Genomic DNA, 6,000 nt, shown 5'->3' on the forward strand with positions numbered 1-6,000 from the left:
GAAAAGAGATATTGGACATGCAAATGTAGCCATGTCCACTATTTCAATGAGCTTATGTGTCGGAACATAGAGATTGATTGTAAATATCAAATCAATGCAATGATCACAAGTGCCATTGAATTTTATTTTAGATGTCTTTGTTGATAAAAATGTTATTGTATTCATTTGATGAGAGTCACTGCTTTGCTCCAACAACTCAAACAAGTGGAGCAAAGCTCGAAAAATATAGATATGTAAAACCTACAATTGTAAAAACTTGAAGAGCCTGCAATTTGAAGATAGGGAGGGATGTAGGGGAAGAGAGATAATTTTTTAATAGTTTAGGACACTATTGGATTAGAGAAGCTATACCTCATTGGGGTTCTAAGACATGCATATGGGTATTTTTTTCCAATCGTTTAAGGTATGTAGGATCTGTAAGTTTGACAACGTAACTTTATGAGATGGTTATGAGACATTTCACATGCTAATGATGCCCAATTATGTTGGGAAACTTGGATAATATCTAGGAGACTGTACCGTTTTTTGAGGGCTATGAGATATTTCGTGTGATAATGATGTCCAATGATGCTGGGAAACTTGGATAATGTCTATGAGACTATACCATTCAGTGGAATAGGGAGGAAATTGAAGGAGTCTTACTAAATCAAGCATTTCTTTCAAAGCTAAAGCCTTTGGAGGATTTTTGGTTCTATTATTTATTGTGCCAATGTGTGTAAGTTTCATTTTCAAAAGTGTAAGTCTAAAGAGAGGGTGTTAGATTATAAAGCTTATTTATGTAAAAATGACAAGATATTACGCGTCATTTTTGGATGATGGTTCACACGATCACTCGATCACCTCCATGAATAGGAAGTATTTAGATTTTATAAACAATTGCAATATCTACAACATAGACATATGTTATTGTAACACAAGCTAATATCAAATATCTTATTTGAATCCCTCACATTGATTCACTGTTTGTTGGATTGTCATTGTGGCTCTCATTCAATTAGATCATATTCCAATATAGGCGAGGAGGGGAAATTGCAAAAGTAACAAACAACTTATCCCATTCCATGTAATTTTAAAAACCATAAACACTGTGAGCAAGAAATTTATGAGATGTTAGACCAAGGAGTGGGTTATTGTGATCAAAAGTATCTCTCTTTTCGACTAATTTAAGAAGTAAATAAACATTGCTAAAATAGGAACAAATTCTCATAAACTTCATAGTGAAATAGGGTGTTGGTCACTTCGGAAAATGCCATGGGATGAAATATTTTGTCACATTTGCAAGAGTAAGAGCGTTGAAGATGAAAAGAACCTTCTCTTGAATTGTGATATTCTACTGACCTTTGATTTAATTTTCAAAATATCTGTCACTCTACTAGTCTTCTTTGCCATTCAAGTTAGCACAACTATGGTGATGTTGGAACTAATTTGATAATTCTTTTTGAGCACAAAAATAAAATGTAAAAGAATTCGTAGGATTCTACTGTATAGTCAGGTTCTATTGCTGTTGATTATGCATGTTGCGTTGCAATACAGCCAGGCCTTCCCTGAATTCCATGTGGTCCTGCAAAAAATTGATGTAGGTGCGCTGATTTCTCCTACCAGCTAGATAATTTCCCACTTGCGACCCGCCTAACCCCGACCTGTGACTGCCCCAAGAGCTTGACCGGGAACTATTCTCTGTACTTTGCACACTCGAATCCATTTTCAGACTTCCCAGAATGTCAAAGAACCTTCTGTCACTCCAGCTCAAATCCGAGATGCTCTTGTCCCACCGCTCCCGAAACCGACCATCCACCATCCCATCCACCTCACTGGCCTCCAGCGAAGCCCCAAGGTTCTGACCCAAGACACCCTCAAGTTCAAAAGTTTATAAACATTCTCTCCAACAATAATATTAAAATCGATCGTATTCATACAGACTTTACTCTACGATTCTACTCTCAAATCTTCCTTGAGGTTCTAGACCAGAAGCCAATTCCAATTCAGTCAAATAACAACACCAAACCCTACAACGACACTGAAACCATCAACTCCACTCAGACCGTGGCCCCCTGAAGCTTCCCACTCGAAATCTCAAGCTCATATGACGCCTTGAGTTTCTTCCCTTCAACCCAAACCCAACAACTGACTCACAACGACCTCAGCTTCAGCCGCCAGGCCTTCACAGAGGCCACCTGATCATTAAAGAACCTTGAACCATGAAAAATGAACATACCGTTATTCCTTATATAGCAGATGTAGGAATGTGTGATGATGTAGTACCATGTGAATAAGCTGATGGAGGTGAGATCCCGATGTATTTCCATAATTCGCAGGCGTCCACTATGATTTCCTAGTTCTTCTCTTGGTCCATCGTTCCCATCCTATGTTTCCTCCCACAAGTGATCAGGGTCGTTTTGTGCTCCATAATTAAACTTCTCCGAAATCCACATTATCTTGCAATCACCCAAGGTGGTGCGCCGACCTTTGCACAAAGAACCAAGGTGTGGGAACTGATAACACACACAGAGGGCCCTTCCATGAACGAGTTTTGTACTAGGGCGACGATCATAAAGACGTCGCGGGTGTAAGAAAAGGATGTGCTTGCCACGGGGTTCCATGACAGGCCAAGGCTTACATGGAGTGATGCGAAAGGGCCCAAGGGGTAGGGGGATGAGGTGGGCAAGGGTGGGGAATATGACGGTAAGGAGGGGAGGCGGGAAGGAATGGGAGAGGGGATCGTCAGGCAAAAAGAAAGGGGAATGGCAGAGGGAAGGGATGGGGGGGGGATAAATAGGGAAGAGGGGAAAGAAAGTGAAGGGGAGAGGAGGGGAAGGAAAGGGGGAGGGATAAGGGGAGGCGGGAGAGGCCAATTAGCTACCCTAATAATCTAAAAGAAAAGTCCCCAAATATTAAGTTTGTTAACTTCCTTGTAAGGCTAAGAGAAACCTCCAAAATCCAGAATTTGTATCTCATCAACACACTTTTGGGATGCTAGTCATGCCTGTGACCTCATTCACAATGCTCCTTTCTTCTCTCAACTGGTATGCATGGTTAGGCTGTTTGTGAGCTTCGTGATTATTTCCTCTGAGACTATGGAAGAAAGACACCAATTCGAAGGAGGGGATCAACCCTTGGGATCTCTTGATTATTTGGTTTAAGGTAGTGTTTTTAGCTGATGAAGCATAGATCATATGCCTAATAATTATCATGGAGTTCCCTAATACCTGTATTGTTTTTATGCCCTTCTTTTGGGCCAATGCGAGACCGAGGAGCAAGCCATACGCTTTTGCTTGGTTGTTTTTCTTCCATCCAAGCCCCCAAGCATATCTATATTCAATGATTCCTTCGGGATTAATGAAAATCCCTCCCCCTCATGCCATCCCTTTCTGATAATGCTTTCTGAGCATAAAAATAAAATGTAAAAGAATTCGTAGGAGTCTCTTACCATCTAAAGGTTCCATGGACCATGTAGGCCTTGGTGAGTGCTAATCATCATCGTCATCATCATAACCATATAAATGACTAGATAGTATTATTATCTAGATATCTACATTGCATTCATTTTTGTTTATCACTATTAATTATAGTTTACATTTTTATAAACATTTTTTTTTCTTAAGCTTGAATTAGTTTAATTCTATATCATTTTCAAATTCAATACATGCATTTTAAATAATGCAATATAATTGAGAAGGTAAAAGAAGAATCATAGCAACACATTTCTTTTTTTTGGTACAGTAAGAAGTTATTAAAAAAAAGAACATACATTTATATGTGATATTCTTTTGAATCAAATTTAGTGTCTAGCACACATATTTGATGAGAAAATTATTAATTTAAGTTTGATATATTTTTATGTGATATTGTTTTAAATCAAATTTATTGTGTAGCACACATATTTGATTAGAAAACTATTAATTTAAGTTTTATAAATTAATAAAAAAATAAAATAAATTTGACTAAAAATTGGTAAAAATCATTTGAAATGTTAATAGGAAATATAATTTTGCAAATTAGTTTTTAACAAGTAGGAAATGGAGTTTTTTTTTGGAGTAAGGATTAGGGTAGTCTTCATCTTAGGTTATTTTTAATCTTAATATTGAACGAAGTTTGACTTAGCTTCTTTGGGGACAGTTAACACAATGCTCATCAAGAAGCAATAATTTTTTTTAGTTATGTTGGAAGTTATTAAAAATAAAACAATATATATTTTATGAGATATTGTTTTAAATTAAATTTATGAGTACATTTTTTAATTTTTTTATCATTTAACTTAAAAGAAATGAAAATTTTAATTAAAAAAAAAAGAAAGAAATTGATATTTTGATAAGAAACATAAATTTGCAAATTATCTTTCAACACTGAAATAATTTAAAAGATAGCAACATATCAATCCACTATTGATATCCATAAAAAGAAACCACAATACCAGAAAACTACTACGAAATGAGGTGGATGAAAAATGGTTATTACGGTGGGTTCTCCGGTTACTAAATTAAGAGGTTGTCCTTGTTTTTTAAAGTAAGGATTAGGGTAATTTGCATAAAGAGTGGCTGTTTCATGTTATTGAACAATGTTTGACTTAGCTGCTTTCCCGGAGGGTTAACACACACAATGGAAATAATCTTTATGAAGAGCAAAACGCTTGAGAAGGGAGACGTGTTCGTGTTCCCCAAAGGTCTGGTGCACTTCCAACAGAACGTGGGCTATGGCAACGCAGTGGCCATCGCTGCACTGAGCAGCCAGCTTCCAGGAACCCAGCAGGTCGCCCAATCCTTGTTTGGAGCCTCTCCCCCGGTTGATGCCTCCCTTCTGGCCAAAGCTTTCAAGATCGATCAATCCTTGTTTGGAGCCTCTCCCCCGGTTGATGCCTCCCTTCTGGCCAAAGCTTTCAAGATCGATGCCTCCCTCGTGCAACTTCTCCAAAGGAAATTCTTGGGTTGATGCCCACTCATCTAATTCAATCATTCATTCATGCCAGGAGTCACCAGTCATTCGTCGGCTGTTATGCGACCAAACAAACAAATCAATAAAACCTCTCTTTCCCTCACGTACGTATTTGACTTTGAATTAAAGACGGCATATAAAGAAACACTCTTATCATTTAATCCGTACTGGTGTCATTTTTGGTAATGTGAAATTTCCGTGTTGCGATTGTTGTGTACGTGAAAGGAGGAATACATTTTCAAGAGATTATCATATTGCTTGGAAATTAAGAGAGGAGAATCCCAGCACATGTGATACCCCTGGTGCTCTTATTTTGAAAGGCATGACTATTTTTAGATTATTGTGATTATTATTTGAATTTAGTGATTGTGATAGCAAGGATTGGAATTGATGGATTATGGAATGAAATTTTATATTATGAATACATGTTTTGTTGGGAATTGTATGGGAAAGAAAACATAAGTAATAGGGACTTTTTTCTATTTTAGAATATTCTCAAGTGGTTAAGTCCACATAGCCATACCAAATATTTTCCTAAGAAAAATCCGAGGAGAAATTAATATTAAGAAAATAACATAATTGAAGAGAAATATTATGCTAAATTATTATTCATGAAATATCATAATGAGAGAGAATGATTAAGTTAAGAATTTAGCTAGAGAGAAATGATAAGCTGGATGAAAAGGAAAAGAAAGCACAACTAGAGAGAAAGATGTGCTTTAAAGGCGAAAGGAAAGAATTTTTCCTAATTAAAAAGGAAATCCTAGCTAATTAAAGGAAAAATATGTTGGGAAGAATTATAAAATACCACTAAGGAATACATACGGGTTTGTTGTTTCAAGAGGCAAGAAATTGACCTCTGGGGGAATTACTAGTAGTAACTCATTGGTTGGGAGGAACATGCTCTCTCCCATAGGTTTCCCAGGAGACTATTCTATTGAATATCTGAGAAGGAGACTATTCTATTGAATTCTAATTGAAATTAGAGGGATATTACATGTCCACCCATGGTCAACATAGTCATCATGGTTGGCCATGGGCAACCATTACCAAACATGGACAATAATGGTG

The 6,000-nt window shown here is 36.9% G+C and overlaps 1 pseudogene; it reads left to right on the forward strand.

The window, feature by feature from the left end:
- LOC149257279 (germin-like protein 1-1) overlaps positions 1-4,926 on the forward strand; it is a 37,158-nt pseudogene extending 32,232 nt beyond the window's left edge.
- The last annotated feature ends 1,074 nt before the right edge of the window (positions 4,927-6,000 follow it).

This window comes from Pinus tabuliformis, chromosome 6 (assembly GCF_031772625.1).
Source record: "Pinus tabuliformis cultivar Carrire ecotype Pingquan chromosome 6, CPIR1, whole genome shotgun sequence".
Lineage (NCBI taxonomy): Eukaryota > Viridiplantae > Streptophyta > Pinopsida > Pinales > Pinaceae > Pinus > Pinus tabuliformis.